The sequence below is a fragment of the Zingiber officinale genome, chromosome 2A, assembly GCF_018446385.1.
Source record: "Zingiber officinale cultivar Zhangliang chromosome 2A, Zo_v1.1, whole genome shotgun sequence".
NCBI lineage: Eukaryota > Viridiplantae > Streptophyta > Magnoliopsida > Zingiberales > Zingiberaceae > Zingiber > Zingiber officinale.
In genome coordinates, this window is record NC_055988.1 from 147,949,743 (window position 1) to 147,970,112 (window position 20,370).

Below are 20,370 nucleotides of genomic sequence, written 5' to 3' on the forward strand. Positions count from 1 at the left end.
TTGTTCACTGTCATCATTGTTAGGTTGCCTCCCTAGTTGGCAAATCACCTTTCCATGGTGATTCTTCTAATGATAATATGACCAACAATTCGAGGACGAAGTTTTTCTGCTCTTGAGAGAATGATGAGGGAATGCAAGAGTAATTTTAGTATCTTTATTATTTTGCCGAGTAAGGTTTCTGAGGGTATTTTAATCTTTTGCATATTTAGGGTTTGAGTATTTAAACACCTTTTAATTGTTTTTGGAGAAGTTTTGATTAATAAGAATTTGCGGCAGCGCCATTTCTTCCCAAACGTCAAGTTTGGTTCCCTATCTCTAGGCATTCTCAAGAATTAATAAGGTTTAGAAAATCACTTCCAGTATTCATACACGAATCAACGAAATCGATAGTTTTCTGCTGTATCACAAAATCTGTGAACTCAGAAACTCATATGATCACTTTCTTGTTTTGCTTTTAGGATTGTCCTTGTGAGCAAGGTCTTAGCGTGTGTAGGCTATATGAGATTGAGCTGCTGTTGGATGCAGATGAAGTATGTGTGCCGCATGATTTATCGACTTTATCACCCTAAGAAACCATATAAAATGTTTTACTAGTCACATAACATTTAAATAAGCCAACCAAAGCAATTCATAATTCCAAAAATTATAAATTTACACATATCAGTTATACATCCAAATAATCAAACTAAAAAACTCATAAAGCATGACATATAATAATCCAACTTAATTAACCTATATTGGATTAGGACTTGTTATTTGGCAAAAGTTTGTCTCTCAAACCAACCAACAATAGGTTCAACTTGAATTTTTTTTTTTTCTTTTGCTATAAATTTTAGCTCAATAAGTGGTGATTTGAAGTAATGAGCCCTAAGAGGACATATGGGGAAATGAACATGCAGTATCATTGCATTCTGAATGCACAAGAAGATTAGCTACTAAAGCTGCTCTTTGAAACAATCAACATGAATAATCAAATGGTTGGAGATTGAAGGTTAAATGTCACTTCACAAACCAATTCATATGGTTCAATGTGTTACGGAGAATTGAAGCCTTACACATCAATTCTCATAATGCATGTAATGCATATAGGTTTCATACTCTTTAAGGCAGCAATCAGTTAACTAAACCAGACTAGTCATTCAGTTTTGGTCTGAAAGTTGAACCCTTCATCTGTACCCTTTGTCCATGTGTCAGTTATCGACACATGCACACTATAGACACTCGACATCCATATTGATCGTGTATTATGTTTTCTCACGATTGTCGGGCACTTAAAATCAGATCAAGTTCGTACGTAGACACTAAGCACTTTATATGGAGATATCTGTTAAATATTAAATTCTATTCAAAATTGATTGTTGATAGTTACACCTTAGATGATATTTAAATTGATTGCATGCACATTAGCACCTGCATTCTCTTTGTTGTACTGAAGGAAGCCCTGAAAAGATGCTAAGAAGGATCATCCACATATAAACAGAGGAAGAAGGGATTCCTAACGATTCTGGCCAAATATCCACGAGAACTTGAGGTAACTGATAAGACACCATGACACAGGTTACATTATCAAATAGCAATGTTGGATTTGAATGCCTGAAATCCATCAAATTATTACATGAATTATCCTTAATTAACATTACTTTTTCTTGCACTTTTATAGATATCTATGTAAGTACCCCGGGTTGGTTTTGATGTGGTCAATCAAGTCAAGTTAGGACATATTATGTTTGATGACACAAGTGTGCAGGAGCTTAGGAGCATAGGAAGTCAAGTAGAAGACGCAGCGGACGAGAAAGATGGCACGGGAAGGGAGTCGACAGGCTCGGTGCATTCGAAGGACGAGAAGCTGCGGAAAAGTACACCGACGGACAAAAATGATGCGCGCGATGTAATCTGAGGGACGAGAAATCGGGGAGGAAGTCTGCTCAAGGAGAAGGTCGGAATTGGATTCGGGTGGGCTCAATTCTATCATCCACAGAAAGCATGCAGAGGGCTGAAAAATCCTCTTGGAGGCGCCTCCATAGGGCAGGAGGCGCCCTAGCGCCTCGTGATGGAGGTGCTCTGGCACCTCCCTTGGAGGCGCCTCAAGGAGGCCTGGAGGCGGCCTCGCGTTCAAATTCAAAAAACAGTTATTTGAGCGACCGTTGCGAAGGGATAAAACCTTATCCACTTGGAGGTGCCCTAGACCCACTTGTAATCGCCTCCCACCAACGATAACTGATCCCAAGAGGTTATAAAAAATCCCCTGGAAATAGAAAATAAGTAACAACTTGAATAACAACTTTTGTATTCATTTCCTAGTCTTTTCTGAGCTTTCAAAGTGTGTAAGAGACTTCTCCGCCCTCAACGAAGGAGAATTTTAGTACGTTTTCATCTGTCTTAGATTAACAATTATCTAGATTGTAACCAAGTAATTCTTGTGCCTATTATTTTATTTGATGCAGTTTATTTTGATTAATTAAATTGTGCATCCTTGCTAAGCAAAAAGCAAGAGATATTTTTCTAACTATGATTTCAGGTTATTCACCCCTCTCTAGTCTATCGGGACCTACAATTGGTATCAAAGCTCAACCATCTTAGAAGGACTAACCATCGACTGATGCAACAAGACAATGGTCAAACTAAGCATCTACTCACCTGAGTTCGAGGGGGAGTTCGAAATGTGAAAAAAACGAATGGAGGTATTTTTCAAAATCAATTTTGAAATTATGTTAATAATCAAATACGATTTTGTAGCTCCCAAAAATCAACAATGAGAAGAAAACGAAGAATATCTATGAACCAAGAAGGAACAAGCGGACTTTGTAGCAAACAATCGAGCAGAACTTCACCTCCTAAGTGTGCTACCGCCACAGGAAGTTAATAGAATTGGAGCCTACGGATCCATAAAATATCTATGGAAGAAATTTCTGGAGTTGCACGAAGAGACTTCCGAAGCCAAGCTCGTGAAACGGGACTTTCTCCGAAATCAACTAACGAACCTATGACTGAAAGGAGGGTCGGTCACTCAACTGTACACCAAACTGAAGGGGCTGATCACCGGACTCATGAATCTTAGAGAAAAGATAGCAAACCGAGATTCACTAAGATATGCACTAAACGCTTTCCCAAAAACACCTGAATGGACTTCCACAATCGACTCCTATATATCTCTAAGGATCAAGAGATAAGTTCGTTAGAAAGTTTATTTTCTACTTTAGAACTTTACGAATCTAGATGTGCAGAACTAAAAAAGGAGCCGAATCAAAACATTGCCCTAAAGGCAAAAATGGACGAATCAAACTCTGAAGCTTCTATCGACGAAAACGAAGCAGCCTTAATGGTAAGAAACTTCAGTAAATTTCTTAAATCTAACAAATTTCACAAGTTGCATGCAAAGAAATACCTTCAAAGGAAAAGGAAGGTTCGATACTACAACTGCCCGAACGAATGACACATCAAGGACGACTGCCCTAAACTAAAGAAGACGGAGAAAGAAAAAGTGCCAAGACAAACAAAGCAAAGAAATCTAAAAGCTACGTGGGATGAATCGTCGTCTTTTGAGTCCGAGATCAAGGCCTATATGCCAGAGTGGCACTAATGGCGAATCATCAAAGAGGCGAAGAAAGTATCTCAGAAATAAGCATCGACGAAGGGGGAGCGTCAACGGACGAAAGGAGCGATGAAGGAAAGTCAGATCACGAGGTAAGTGAGGTACGTTCCCTATCTCCTAAATAATTATACAATTTTATTAAAATGCTTTCTAGAAATATGTACAAATTAGAAAAAGAAAATATAAAGTTAAAATTGACCCTAGCAAATACATGTCCCCTAAAAAATTTTGATAAACTGAAAATTGAAAATGATAAGCTAAGAGAGCAAATAGAATTACTTAAAAACAATGATGCATGCTCGAATTTTTCCACTTCGAAATTTAGAAATAATTGTAGAGGGTTAAATTTGTACTTTAAATTTCACAAGGGTCAAATCCAATGACTCACAAATTTATTCTAAAAAATTATCTTATTAATCCAATAGGTAGAGACTTATTTTGGGTGCCCAAATCATGTTTAGTTTAATTAATTTCATATATATGCTAGAAAATTAATTTGCTTGATTTATGTGTATTTTGGTAAAATTGATTATTTCGTCAACTTTTTGCTCACATTTTCTTGTCCAAATTTTTTGTGATAAATGGAAATATTATCTGCTAACAAAAAAAAAATCGAAATTATTTGACCATTATATATTTTTTTTTTATAAATTATTTAACGAAAATTATATTTTTAAAATTAAAAATGTTTTGCAGATTTATTTTTGAAAATTTTATTTTTCTGTGATAAAATGTGATGCTCTCTGTCACAAGAAAATTTTTCAAAATTTTTTAACCATTATCTGAATTATTATGAATTTTTTGCCAAAAAAAATTATTTTATCATTAAAAATTATCGAGAATTTATTTTTAAAAACTTTAATTTTTCTGTGGATAAACATTAAATTTTATATATTCAGAAAAATTATCACGATATTTCAACATAAGATTCTATTTTTAAGTATTTAATTTTTCAAATGAATATTCTGCTCAAAAATATTATTCTAGTCAAAAGTAATGCTTTCTTGCTATGAAAATTTTTAGACAGACCATGACAAAAATTTTCAGTATTTCTAGAAACTTAAAAATAATTTTCAAATTATTTTTGTCAACTGAGGTTTTTAAATCCCCAAAATTCAAATATTTGAAAACTAAATCTTTGAAAAATATTCTAACTTGTTTACAAATATTTTTTCAATTTTTTTCACTAAGTACCCCTGGTTTTTCTTTGACGTGATCAAAGGGGGAGAAGTGATAAGTTAAGGAGAGGTAATTACATAATTGCATAATTTTTACAAAGTACATTTATTTCAAATTTGTTCACTTGTAATATTTGCAAATAAATGACATATCTATTTAGTTGCAATTTTAAATTGTCAAAATTAATTATTATTTGTTTGTTTTACCCTAACTTAACTTAGGTTGATACACATCAAAAAGTGGAAGATTGTAAGTACCTCGGGTGCGTTTTGATGTGATCAACCAAGTCAAGTTAGGTCTTATTGTATTTGATCCTTGTGTCTAAGTGTGTAGAAACTTAGGAATACAAGAAATAGAGCAAAAGATGTAGCAGACGAGAAGAATGGCACAGGAAAGGAGTTAACGGACTCAGTGCATTCGAGGGGCGAGAAGCTGCGGAAGAGTACACCAGCGAATAAGAAGGATGCGCGCGACGTAATTCGAGAGACGAGAAATCGAGAAGGAAGCCTGCTCAAGTAGAAGGTCGAAATTGTGTTCGAGTGAGCTCAATTTCGGAAGCCGGAGTAACACCCATGGAGGGTAAGTAGAGGGCTGAAAAACCCTCTTGAAGGCGCCTCCATAGGGGTCGGAGGTGCCCTGGCGCCTCCCTTGGAGGTGCCTCTCTTAGAGGCACCTTCAAGGACGGCGCCTCCAGCAGCTGGAGGCGCCCTCGTGCCTCTAGATTCGAAAAACAACCGTTTGCGCGACCGTTGTTAAGGGATAAAACTTTATCCACTTAAAGGCGCCCTGGACCCACTTAGAGGTGCCTCCCACCAACGGTAACTGATCCTAGGAGGCTATAAAAAGTTTCCTAGTACTAGGAAATAAAAACAATTTGAATAACAACTCTTGTATTCGTTTTCTATTCTTTTCTGAGCTTTTAAAGTGTGTAAGAGGCTTCTTCGTCTTCAATGAAGGGGAATTTTAGTATGCTTTCATCTTTCTTGGATTAACAACCACCTAGGTTGTAACCAAGTAATTCTTGTGCCTCTCTTTATTTTATTTTGATTAATTAAATTGTGCATCCTTGCTAAGCAAAAAGCAAAAGATATTTTTCTAACTCAATATATAGTAGGGTATGGCATCACACCAACAAAGGTGCATTACCAAGAAAGATCAACAGACAAAACAATTGAGCGAATTTGACATCATACTGAAACTAATGGATGGCTTTTCTTTGTAAGATACATACAGAAACATCTACAGATCTATACCAATTGAACATATTTGAAGACTACGAACCAGTCTTTTTCTCTAAATTAACACCGATCAATCAAAAAATTGTGTAGTTCGTACCTTCGTTAAGTCAAGAGGCCTTTCCCCATGTTTTTTCATCATGATCAGCGTCATTTCAAACATGGTCGTATTCCTCGCCTCAATACGGATTGGTCTTTGATCTTGATCTCTAGGACGGAAGGTCCACGGCGAGGACGATGGTCCTACCTCGGCGTACGGTGCGCGGGTGTGCTCCATCTGAGAAACGAACCGAGCCAGGAACAGCGCCTCTGTTGCGCCAGTGCTGAAGACGAGATCAAAGACATTGTCTAAGATGGGGAGGTTGTGGGGATTGGCGAGGTGTACAGAGGGTGGAAGTCGATGGTGTTGACTCCTGTGGGGCGGAAACCTCGTGGCTCGCCCCGGCGGAGACGCAGAGGGCGTTGGATAGGGTACGGGCAGAGTGCGGGTGGCGAACAAGGCGGCTACGGCATCGACGGCTCGACGCGAAGACGAGGGAGACCCAGTTGAGCAGCCGGCCCGCCAAAGCCCGGTCCAATTCCATTGAGTTCACTGCTCAAACCGCCGGCTATTGTTAATAGGAAGCACAAGGAATTTATGTGACTTTTGGTTTTAAAAAAAAAAAAAAATCGGAAAGAATAGGAATCATAGTATTTAGAATACGAATGGATATTATTACCCTTAAAAAATAATATTTAATTAGTTAAATATTTTTTATTGAAATAAATTTAAAAAATTTATTTTTAGAAAAAAAATAAGAGAAAAAATTATATATGAGAGAAAGTTAAATGTGAAAGAAAAATATGATGAGATACTGATGAGAGAGAAAATATGATAAAAAATAAAGATGGGGATATGTGATGAGAGAAAATAAGGAAAGAGAGCGTGATGGGAGAAAGCATGGTGAGAGAGAGAAAGTGTGACGATGGAGAATTAAGAGAGAGAAAGTATGATGAGAGAAAATGAAAAGAGATAGTATGTGATGGGAGAGAATGAAGAAAGAGAAAGTATAATAAGAGAGAAAACATAATGAGAGAGAAAGTGTGATGAGAGAAAATGAAAAGAGAGTATGTGATGGGAGAGAATGAAAAAAGAGAAAGTATAATAAGAGAGAAAACATAATGAGAGAGAAAGTGTGATGAGAGAAAATGAAAAAAGAGAAAGTATGATAAGAGAGAAAGCATAATGAGAGAGAAAGTGTGATGAAAAAAATAAGGAAATAAAATGTAATGAGAGAGAAAGTATGATAAAAGTGTTGAGACCGATGTGCCCGCTGGAGGGGGGTGAATAGCGTTTCGTCGCGCTTGCGTCGGGTTACTTCGTCTTGTTGTTGTGCAGCGGAATACTCGAAGACAAACACTCACAATGCTAACACCTAGGATTTACTTGATATTCACCTCAAGAAGAAGTGACTAATCCAAGGATCCACACACGACACGCTATCTCCACTAATAACAACTCCTTCTCGATCGCAGTCGGAGGCGGAGAAGCCTCGTACAAACTCACACACAACACAAATACAAATACAAGAAGAAACTCTAAGAATACAAGTGAATACACATTTCTTCTTGCTACTTATTGTTGCCTCTTGAACCTTGAAGATGCTCCTCAAATGCCTTCAAGAACTAGCGTGAGTGCTGAAGAAATCGCTGTGAAGATCGCTGTAAGCTCGTAGGAAAAGATCGCAAAGATCTGCGGAGAAATCGCTCCGCAACGGCTATATCCTGTGCTCCTAATCGATTGAAATCATCCTCAATCGATTGGCACGTCAGCACCGCTCCATCGTAGCCGTCCATCACTTGCATCCTACGCAACAGTCGAATCTCAATCGATCAGTCAATCGATTGGGACAGTCTGAATCGATCCACCGATCGATTCAGATGCTTTTTGTGTTCTCGCGATCGCGCGAGAACTCCCAGCTCCAATCGATCGACCGATCGATTAGAGATTCCCAATCGATTGCCCGATCGATTTGGAAGGCCTCTGTGCTTACGACTCATGCTCCTAATCGATCGACCAATCGATTGGGCTATTTCTTCCTTCGCAGCACACTCCAATCGATCGGCTAATCGACTTGAACCTATTTCAATCAATTTCCCAATCGATTGACCATCCTGGACTTGACTCAATCTCAAGTCCAAAGTCTCCAACCCAACTCCCGGTCAACCATGACCTGTTGGGTCTCTATGCCTAGCATTTGGCCAAACCCGACCAACCTCGAACTAGCCTTCTAGCCTCCTCCATCAGCCTTGTGTCCCTTAGATATCTCTCCATCCTTCACGCTTTGTCTTCAGGAGCTTCCTTCGGCCTCATCCTAGTTGTCGGATTCTCCTTGCCAAGTCACACTAGGACTTACCTTGCTAAGACCACAAGCTTGGACTTACAACCTTTGCCAAGATCACACTTGGACTTTCTGTTGCCTGGCTCCTCACCAGGACTTCCCAATTGCCTAGCTCCTCACAAGGACTTTCTCCTTTGCCAAGATCACACTTGGACTTTCAGTTGCCTGGCTCCTCACCAGGACTTCCCAAATGTCTGGCTCCTCACCAGGACTTTCTCCTTTGCCAAGATCACACTTGGACTTTCCAATTTGCCAAACCTCCAGTTAGGACTTTCCCAGTCAAGTCTCCTGTCAATCTTGACCTACTTGACTTGTATTCTTATCAACCTAGTCAACCCTTTCACCATCTCCATAACCGGACAATTGCTCTAGTAATCTCCTTATATTTTCAAACATCAAAACTCAAATCCCGACTCAAGTTTGACTCAACTCAAACTTAGTCAAACTGATCAAACTTGACCTAGGAAAATTGCCCCAACAAAAAGAGGATAAGAAGAGAGAAAGTGTGATGGAAGAAAATAAAGAGAGAGAAAGTGTGATGAAAGAAAATGAGAAGAAAGAGTGTATGATGGGGAAAATGAGGAGAGATAAAATATGATAAGAGAAAAAGAGTGATGATAGAATGAAGAGAAAGAAAATATGATGAGAGAATAAGGAAAGAGAAAGTAATATGAAAGAAAATTTTAAAATATATTAAGGATATTTTTGTTCAAAACATAATTCTCATTCTCATTCCTATCGAAGCCCAAGGGAGGAAGTAGGTTTCATTATTACCCAAATTTTTAAATTTCATTCCAAAATTTTAATTTCATTCCCATCAATTAAACACAAAGTTTAGGAATAAATCTATTTCCTTATTCCTAAACCCCTAAACCAAACGCCACTGTTCCTGTCCGAAAATCAAGAAGATGGTTAGCTAGGGATGTGGCTGCTGTATTGACCGGATGTAAACCTCGCTCCGCTCTGTAACACAAGAAATTGTTGGATCGTAAAGTTCGCTAGAGAGGGGGTTTATAGCGATCGTTAAAACTTAATCGAGTAAGCAGCGGAAACAGAAAAATTGAAGCAACGCTAATAAACCAATTTTACTTGGTTTGGAGCCTTCGTCGACTCCTACTCCAAAGCCCGTATGTGAGAGTACTTTTGTTGGGCAATCACTAATAATTCACAAAAATATTACACAATTTTAATACAAGAATTATAAAAAATACTGACAACAAGAAAAATAAAATTGAGTCGTAGGTTGTCGGAGGAGCTTCGTAGTATTGCAAGAGTGTCTTTGGAGCAACGCGCAAGAGAGCAATCGTAGAAGAAGTTATCTTTGGCTCTTGGTGGAAGATTGCTTATATAAGCAGTTCCGAGCGCCTAGATCCCTTCCGAGCGCCCGGACTGTGACGTCGACCCAGCCAATCAACGCGCTCCACGTTTGCGACAAGATAGAGTTTTGCATTCCAGGCGCCCAAACCCGTTCAGGGTGCCTGGACCAGCTTCGGGCGCCCGGATCCTTTTCGAGCGCCCGGACCACTTTTTCCATCAAAGTTTTTTCCTACAAGAAAAAAATTAGTCGAAGATAATAAACATTATACTACCCTGCAAAACAAAAGTTACCACAATTATAAAAACAAAGTAGTAATTAGATTTTGTCTCCTCGAGAACAAAATCTAGTCAAGATCTCAACTTAGATTTCCGAAATGGATCTAAGTTGAATCGACGCCTACTATTCTCTCAAACAGGAAATGCGCCCTCACCAAGTCACTCCCTTCCAATGACTTACCTTAACTTACCGCTTTGCCAAACATCTGGTTTGCCCATCGACCTCTCTAGATTTCCCTGCAATACTGAGTTAGCACAATAGATAAAACAGTAAAGTAAGGTTGTTTAATGTTGGTGCAATATCCCTCAAGTCAAGGCTGACCTGGTTAACCAAGCTTGAGTCTTTGTTTGGGTTTTGATGTTTGACAATACAAGACTTTGATGATATGGACAAGTGCAGGTGCAGTTGTTCATTTGGAAAGATTGTTTGGTACAATTCCCCTCTGATTAGGGTCTGATCAGTTTGGTTGGAGAAGAGTCAAGTAGGTCAAGGTTGACCAGATACTTGACTGGGAAGTCCTAACTGGGATGTTAGGCAGGTGGAAATCCTGGTGAGTGAAGCCAGGTGAAAGACCTAGTGAGTGAAGCTAGACAGTTTGGAAGTCCTAGTGAGTGAAGCTAGGCAATTGAAAGTCCTGGTGAGTGAAGCCAGACAGAAGGAAAATTCTGGTGAGTAAAGCCAGGTGAAAGACCTAGTGAGTGAAGCTAGGCAGAGAGAAAATCCTAGTGAGTAAAGCTAGGTGAAAGTCCTGGTGAGTGAAGACAGGCAGAAGAAAATCCTAGTGAGTGAAGCTAGGTGAAAGTCCTGGTGAGTGAAGCCAGACAGAAGAAAATCCTGGTGAGTGAAGCCAGGTGAAAGTCCTGGTGAGTGAAGCCAAGCAGATGAGAAGTCCTGGTGAGTAAATCCAGGCACGAGGAAAGTCCAGATGGGTCAAGGTTGACCAGACATCTGGTGAAAGTCCAAGTAGGTCAAGGGAGTGACCGGATACTTGGCATGATGAGGAAAAGTCCAAGTGGGTCAAAGGAATTGACCGAACACTTGGTGAGGGAGTCCTAGCAGGTCAAGGGTGACCGGATGCTAGGCATGATGAACCAACAGGTCAAGGTTGACCGGATGTTGGTTTGGGGGCTTGGGACTTGGTTTTGGACAAAAACCAGCAGCTGGATCAATCAGCTGATCGATTGGCTGGAGCCCAATCGATCGGCCGATTGATTGGGGTGTCCCCGCGAGAAGCTTTCGTCCTGATCGATCAGTGGATCGATTGGGAGGCAATCGCGAGTGCACAGTAGCCTGCTGGATCGATCAGTGGATCGATTGGGAGGCAATCGCGAGCGCACAGTAGCCTGCTGGATCGATCAGTCGATCGATCCAGAGGTCCCAATCGATCAGTGGATCGATTGGGAAGCTGCGACTTGTCGCGATAAGCCCTGGATCGATCCGTTAATCGATCCAGGCATTTTTCGAGAGCACAAAGGCGCTCTGGATCGATCCAAAGCCTCCCCGATCGATTGGGAGCAATCCAATCGATCGGGATCCGACCGTTGGCGTCATATTAAGCTGCAGGCGCTCGATTCCTTCGGCAGAGAGCTCGCAAAACTCATACGATTCACTCCAGATCCTCGACAGCAACTCCACAGCTCTCTCCAAGCTCCAGATCGCCAGTTCTTGAAGATTCTTGGAGGCTCTTCCAAGTCAAGAGGCGGATCAAAAGCTACAACAAGAAGTTAGGGTTAGGGTTTTCACTGCATCCATTGTAAGCTTTGCTTATACTTTTGTTCCCTTTCCTTTCCTTCTGTATTGAGAGTCTTGTAGAGCTTCTCCACCTTCGGTAGTTACCGAAAAGGAGTGTTTACATAGTGGAGATGTGTGTGTGTGTGCGTGGATCCTAGGATTAGTCACCTCTTGTGAGGTGAATACCAAGTAAAATCCATTTGTTAGCATTGTTGTAGTTATTTCTTTGTATTTTCGTTGCACATCTCTGAAGAAACAAGAAACGAAGCACACGAGCACGCGACGAGCTATTCCCCCCCCCCCCCCCCCCTCTAGCTACTTTTCGATCCCAACAAGTGGTATCAGAGCGAGGTCGCTCTTCACCGGAATCATCGCCGGAAGGGGCAAATAAAACAAGCAAAGCTAGAGGGTGAAGAAGTTGGAGCAAAGTCATCAAAAGTCAAAGATTTCAAGAAGCTCAACTTCAAGATGCAATTCCAAGATGGACTTGGATTTGACACAAGGGTGGCTCCACCATATGCTTCAACAAGCTTCGATCTTTGGAAATCAAGGATCGAGAATTTCCTAATGGTGGAGATAGAGCAATAGTTTGCTCTCATGGAAGGTTTCGAGGCTCCAACAAATTCCAAGGGCAAAGTCCTCAAGAAAAGCAAATGGAGCCAAGAACAAGTCCAAAGATGTGAGGCAAATGATAAAGTGACCAAGCTTTTGGTCAACTTATTGCCTAGCCACATTTTGGCTCAAATCAGAGAATTCAACGATGCCAAGGAGCTTTGGAGCAAATTGGCAACAATCCATGAAGAACCCTCCACTGTACCAAATCAAGAGGAATCCAAAGAGGGCGACTCATTGGAGCAAGATCAAGAGAAAGAGGACTCCGAGGTTGAGAGATGCTCAACTTCCGAAGAAGAAGTCCAAGAAGCCTCATCTTCAACGGAATGCAATGAAGAGGGCAAGGAAGGAGCATACTCCTTGTTCCATGTACAAGATGAAGATGAAGAAGCCTCCACCTCTAGGATTGAGGGGAAGAAATCTTCATTGACACCGGATCAAGAGCAAGAAGAATCTTCTACATCCGGGTCAAAAGAAGAAGTGGAGGAAGAAGCTTCCAACTCCACAAGTCAAGCTAAATCAAATGGAGGAGTATCATCATTATCGGATCAAGAGGAAGCCTCTACCTCCGAATCCAAAGGAGAAAATGTCATCCCTACACAAAAAGGTATAACTGTAGGATCCAAAAGAATTTAGATATCTCCACAATAGCATGATATTGTCCACTTTAGGCCTAAGCCCTCATGGTTTTGCTCTTGGGCTCTACCCAAAAGGCCTCACGCCAATGGAGATATCTTTTCTCTTATAAACCCATGATCTTTCCCATGTGTTTCCAATATGGGACTATGTTTGCAACCTTGCAACCCCAACAATCCCCCCCTCAAACAAAGGACCATAGGCTTCCCACGTCTGATCCTCGACCCACCAGGTCTTCCTGCCCCTCGGTCCACCCGACCTACTAGGACCTGCCTGGTGTCTGGTCCTCTTGATCCGAACATAGGAGCCTCCACTTTCTTTGTTTGAGGTCAATATTGTACCCACATGGTTCAATCAGACCATAGCTCTTGTGCACAGTCGGCGGTTAAACCTTCTGGCAGTCAGGGCTCTGATACCAATTGTAGGATCCAAAAGAATTTAGATATCTCCACAATAGCATGATATTGTCCACTTTGGGCCTAGACCCTCATGGTTTTGCTCTTGGGCTCTCCCCAAAAGGCCTCATTCCAATGGAGATATCTTTTCTCTTATAAACCCATGATCTTTCCCAGGTGTTTCCAATATGGGACTATGTTTGTAACCTTGCAACCCCAACAATAACAATTTTAATTAATAATAAAAATCATATTATATGATTTGAATGTAGGGGAAAAGGGTATTACAAAAGTAAATGCCCTAAATTGGCCAAGAAGAAGGGCCAAGTGGCACCCAAGGGCAAGGAGACCCTCCCCGGAACAAAAAAGAGCAAGGAGCACATTGTGTACTTCTTGTGCAACCAAAAGGGGCATTACCAAAGTCAATGCCCTAAGGGGAAGAAGGTGGTCAAGGCTCAAGGAGGAAGCTCAATTCAAGGGGGAGCCTCCAAGGTAAAAAAAAAAGGTAACTTTTATTGAGCTCACTCCTTTGAATAATGGTAAAAAGCATGCTAGCTCTAATTTATATCATTTTAATGCTATTTACCATGAAAATAGGAGGCATGATAAAATTAAAGAAAATCATGTAGCTTATCATGCTAAGACCTCTCAACCTAGGTTTAGAAAGGTAGATAGGGACTTAGGCAAGAACCCTAAGGATTTTAGGTATATGCCTAAGAAGAAGAAAAGTCAAGGTTTTAGTGAAAAACCTAAGGTTGAAGAATTATGGAAGGAAAATCAAGTCTTGAGGTCAAGACTCGATAAATTAGAGAGGACTCTTAGAAAAATCACAAATATGACACAAGGGTCCAAGAGTCAAAACCTAGGTCTAGAAGTATCAAAGTCATCCAATGGTCATAAGGGTTTGGGATACAAATCTAAAATCAAGAAGGATGTAATTTCTTACCATAGAGTTCCATATAGCTATGGAACCAACCCTAGGCCTAGTGGGCAAGACAAAAATACTAGGGAAGTCATCCCTAAGAGTATTTTTGCAACAAATGTGACTAAGACTTCTAAGAAGTCCAAGAAAATCACAAAGAAGGTCACAAGGGAAGCAATCCCTAGGGTTGACCTAGAAAATATGACCAAGGCTTCTAAGAAGCCAAACAAGGTCACTAGGAAGGTATCTAGGGAAGTTATTGTTGGTGCAATCGACCTAGGTTTTGATCGGTACGATCATAGTTTTGATGTGTGTGTCAAAGAGTTTAAGTTAGGTTCACCCTTGTATCTGATATGTGTATTTGAGTTGTGCAGGTTTGCAGGATACACATGCGACTCAGGTTGATGGCTTCAGGTCCGGTGAAGGATGAAGCATTCGAGGGACCATGGACAAGGCAGCGAGGACAAGGGTCGAGGGAAGCAATTTTGAGGCATACGCGAAGGATGGCATTGGGGACAAGCCGCAGGCTTGAATGCATCCAAGGGACGAGAGCCAAAGAAAGTATACTTGAAGGTTCTGTTAAAGCTGCAAAGGAAGCATCAAAAGAGTCGTAAGGGTGAGGGTACGAGTGCATGAGAGATTGTACTCGGAGCAAAAGCATAAGTTTTAGGGTTTACTGTAGAGTCACTGTAGCAGTCGACTGCTAAAACATGCAGTCGACTGGTCGCAAACAGAATGGTTCTGTTCGTTCGGTCGGTGTGGATCAGTCGACTGCAAGTTTTTACAGTCGACTGCACCAGTCGACTGCTAGTTTTAGCAGTCGACTGGTAAATGACCGTTGGTGGTGGAAAGTAGCCGTTGGCTACCTCTAACGGTAACACCAGTCGACTGATGGTTTTGCCAGTCGACTGGTGCCGAGATGAGTTGATATGATGATCAACTCTCTCCTCTTATTTAAAGAAAGTTTTGGGGCTTGAAGGAGGTTACTCATACTTGTTGAATAACTCCTTGTCATTGCCCAAAGCTTCCAAGCCTACTCTCTTCCTCCCAAACTTAAGTTCATCATTGTAAAGAGGAAGAGATCCTTTGTGAGAGGTTTGCTCCACCGAGAAGGAGAAAGCTCTAGCCGGAGATTGTCGGGGATTGATCCACCGAAGGATCAAGGGCTCGTCCACCTCAAGGGCATGCCGTGGAGTAGGAGCAAGCAATCTCCGAACCACGTTACATCGAGCTTGTTAGCGATTTGGTATTCTTTCTTTATTGTTTTCATTAGTTAGTTGTATTTCCGTGTGTGCACTAATCTTTTGTAGAGAAGAAAAGAAGTTGGGGGTGACCTAGCTATCCAACCCCCCTTCTAGCCGGCCACCGATCCCTGACAAGTGGTATCAGAGTCAGGTTGCCCTTCAACGGACTAATCGCCGAGAAGAGCACTTCATCAAAATGGCCGGCTCAAACATTCATCCACCGAAATTCGAAGGGGACTTCTCATGGTGGAAGAAGAAAATGGAGGTATTTTTCAATACCGATTTTAACATTATGCTAATCATGAGAAGTGATTTTGAAGAACCCAAGGATGAACGCAATGAGACAATCGACATAACAAGATTGACCAAAAGGCAAAAAGAAGAGCATCTAGCAAATTCCAAGGCAATGCATCACCTACTACATGTTCTTCCACAACAAGAAGTAACAAGAATTGGAAACTATACAAGTGCCAAAGACTTGTGGGAAAAGCTAGTGGAGCTTCATGAAGGGACATCGGAAGCAAAATTAGCAAAAAGAGACCTCCTTCGAACTCAACTCAACAATATCAAGCTTAAGAAAGGAGAAAAGGTATCAATGTTACATTCTAGAATTAAGGAAATTATTAATGGGCTAACAAGTGTAGGTGAGACACTTTCAAATCGAGACATGATGATGAAAGCCCTAAATGCTTTCCCAAGAACCACAACTTGGAGCTCCATTGTAGATTCATACTACATATCAAAGGATCTAGAGAAATCCTCTCTAGATGAACTCTTCTCAACAATGGAGCTTCACGAAACAAGAGTTGAAGGATTAGATGGAGAAGCTCATAGATCAAGAGGAGTAGCCCTTGTGGCAAACAAGGGAAAGGGAAAGAAGAAGAAATCTTCATCACCACCATCTTCCGACTCCGAAGAATCAAGTGCCTCAATGGATAGCGATCAAGAGGCATATATGGTAAGGAAGATGAGAAAGGCATTTAAATCTTTTTCTTCTAACAAATCTCGTGCTAGGAAAAGTTCTAGAAGCAAAAGTAGGACAAGGAAGATCATTTGCTATAATTGTCAAGGAGAAGGACACATAAGAGATGATTGTCCTCTCTTGAAGAAGAAGGAAGGGAAGAAGAAGGAGGAGAAGAAGACAAAAGAAAAAGGGAAGAAGGCTCAAAACCTAAAAGCAACATGGGATGATCCATCATCATCATCGGAGGAAGAGGAGCACCATGTAGTCAATTTTGCTCTAATGGGAATTAATCATGTAGCCTCCACCTCATCCGAAAATGAAGAGGGAAAGAGCTCAAGTGAAGATGAAGAAGGGAGCTCAAGTGAAGGGGGAGGTCAAACATCGGATTCGGACGTCTCGGTAAGTGAGGTATACAATCTTCCTCCTCATGTTTTAATTAAGATCATTAAAAGTACAAATGATGATTTGTTCAAGGCAAAAAGGAAAAATAAAACCTTGAAAAATGACATTTGCATGCTTAAAGAAAAATTAGAATCCATGTCTATTAGGGATGATGATATGCATGCTTCTTCTACAAGTTCATATGATTCATGTTTAGAAGAGGAAAATAGGAAATTAAGGAAAAAGGTAGAATATCTTACCAATGCCCGTAGAAAATTTGAAATTGGCTCTAAAACCCTAAACATGATTATTGGGAGCCAAAGGGCAAGTTTTAAGAAAAATGGGTTAGTATACAAGGAACCCAACAATGAAAAGACTTACCATTGTCTACTTGCTAGGGGCCAATCAAAAACCAAGACTATAGATAGAAAATGGATCCCCAAGGAATATTTGGTTAACCCAATTAGAAAGAATTTCTATTGGGTGCCAAAATCAATCCTCAAGGGTTAGAGGATTTTAGGTTAGTCAACCATTAAAATCATAGTTCAAATCCTTGAAAAATGGTTGACTTGAGACCTTAAGGGGGAGCACTTAGTCTTGATAGAAATTCATGATCAAGGGGGCTAAGTAGGAGTTATCTTCATCTCACAATGATTTGCATTATTTTCTAACCTTAAATGTGAGATGATAGGATGATACAAATAATTCACTTATGCTTATAGCATCTTGATGAGTTATGAGATGTATCAATTTTTAGTGATCATAGGCCAACTATGGGGAAAGCAAATGTTTAATTAATGGACATCTTGCCTATAGATCATAGTTGGACATTTCAAATGTTTTGAAAAACAATTCTATGTTCTATTTACAGTGGATACTTATTTTGAAACAAATGAATTCAAAACTAGGGTTTAAGTTGATACAAACTTGAGTATTTTTCAAGGTGTTTGAGTTTTTATTAAAACATCAAAAATATGATGAATTTTCATGGAAACATATTTTTCCTTGTTAAAGAACATTATAAGAAATATGTGTTCAAAATTTCATGATTTTTTGAATTTTCTAGAATTTTCTATGCATTTCTGAAGTTGGCTGTAAAATGCTGAAATTCGGGTTGGTTTGTGCCAGTCGACTGCAACAGATATCAGTCGACTGGTAGCTGTTTTCCAGCACCTTCAAGAGCTGGTTTTGGGTATTTTTAAGTCCATATTGATACCATAGTATGTATACATGTTTGGTACAATTTTTGATGGTGTCAAAGGGCGAGAAATGCAAAGGTTTAAGTTAAAAACCTAACTATGTGCAAAACTTGAAAATTATGGTTAAGAGCATATGTTAAGGGGGAGCTTGGGTATTATGCTTCATGTTTACATATTGCTTCTAATTTTCATGTTGATATTTATGTCTAACTTAAACATATTGTCACACATCAAAAAGGGGGAGATTGTTGGTGCAATCGACCTAGGTTTTGATCGGTACGATCATAGTTTTGATGTGTGTGTCAAAGAGTTTAAGTTAGGTTCACCCTTGTATCTGATATGTGTATTTGAGTTGTGTAGGTTCGCAGGATACACATGCGATTCAGGTTGATGGCTTCGGGTCCGGTGAAGGATGAAGCATCCGAGGGACCGTGGACAAGGCAGCGAGGACAAGGGCCGAGGGAAGCAATTTCGAGGCATACGCGAAGGATGACATTGGGGACGAGCCGCAGGCTTGAATGCATCCGAGGGACGAGAGCCAAAGAAAATATACTTGAAGATTCTGTTAAAGCTGCAAAGGAAGCATCAAAAGAGTCGTAAGGGTGAGGGTACGAGTGCACGAGAGATTGTACTCGGAGCAAAAGCATAAGTTTTAGGATTTACTGTAGCAGTACTGTAGCAGTCGACTGCTAAAACATGCAGTCGACTGTGCAGTCGACTGCACAGTCGACTGGTCACGAACAGAATGATTCTGTTCGTTCGGTCGGTGTGGATCAGTCGACTGCAAGTTTTTGCAGTCGATTGCACCAGTCGACTGCTAGTTTTAGCAGTCGACTGGTAAATGACCGTTGGTGGTGGAAAGTAGCCGTTGGCTACCTCTAACGGTAACACCAGTCGACTGATGGTTTTGCCAGTCAACTGGTGCCGAGATGAGTTGATATGATGATCAACTCTCTCCTCTTATTTAAAGGAAGCTTTGGGACTTGAAGGAGGTTACTCATACTTGTTGAATAACTCCTTGTCATTGCCCAAAGCTTCCAAGCCTACTCTCTTCCTCCTAAACCTAAGTTCATCATTGTAAAGAGGAAGAGATCCTTTGTGAGAGGTTTGCTCCACCGAGAAGGAGAAAGCTCTAGCCGGAGATTGCCGGGGATTGATCCATCGAAGGATCAAGGGCTCGTCCACCTCAAGGACACACCGTGGAGTAGGAGCAAGCAATCTCCGAACCACATTACATCGAACTTGTTAGCGATTTGGTATTCTTTCTTTATTGTTTTCATTAGTTAGTTGTATTTCCGTGTGTGCACTAATCTTTTGTAGAGAAGAAAAGAAGTTGGGGGTGACCTAGCTATCCAACCCCCCTTCTAGCCGGCCACCGATCCCTTACAGTTATCCCTAGTGAATACCTAGACCATCCAAGGAGCACCAATAGGTTTTGGGTTCCTAGGAGCATTTTCTCTACCCCATAGATGGGTTAGAGAGTGTCAACTCTAAGAAGAATGGTAGTTAACCCAACTTTGAAGAAATTGACACTCAAGAAGCATTTTCAAGGTTATTATTAACTTTTGAAAATGAAATAGATTTTTTGAGTTACTCTTTGAAAGAGTAATATGTGCCAAATTTGAGAAGTATTGATCTTATTTTAAAATGACACATATTGGGAAAACATAAGGAAATACCAAGTTGGGATTTTGGTATTTTCTTAGTGCTACTCTTGTGGAGAAATGAAATATGTCAACATTTGAGGAATAAGTTTAATTTAAATTGGCATAAATTAATCAAGAGAATTAGAAATGTCAATTTAGGTTTTGACATTTACTTGACACGTTTAGAGGGCAATCTAGGTTAGATTTTAAGTTAGCTAAGATTAAGGATACTTAGATAGGTAATCTAGGTAGTTTATTAATGCTAACTTACCATGATTTGCTTGCCCATTATATGCCATGACATCATAATTATTTTTGCATTCATGACTTACTATGAAAAACATAAAAATACCATGTCATGACATACATACATCATGCAGTTATAGGAAATTTTCTTTTGAAAATTATTTCTTTCTGATGTATGACATAACATTATCATGCATTGTGTTTATTTCCTTGAAATTAAGGACAAATGACATTTATCAACAAGTACCAACAAGTGGTAACAAGTGGTATAAGTGTATCAACAAGTGACATCCCAGGTGGATGTTTATATCCACAAAATGCCTAGATAAATATGCATGATCCCTAGATTATGGCAAAACCAAATTTTACATCTCACAAAGACCCATAAGGTGACTTGTATGTGTTTTAGTGCA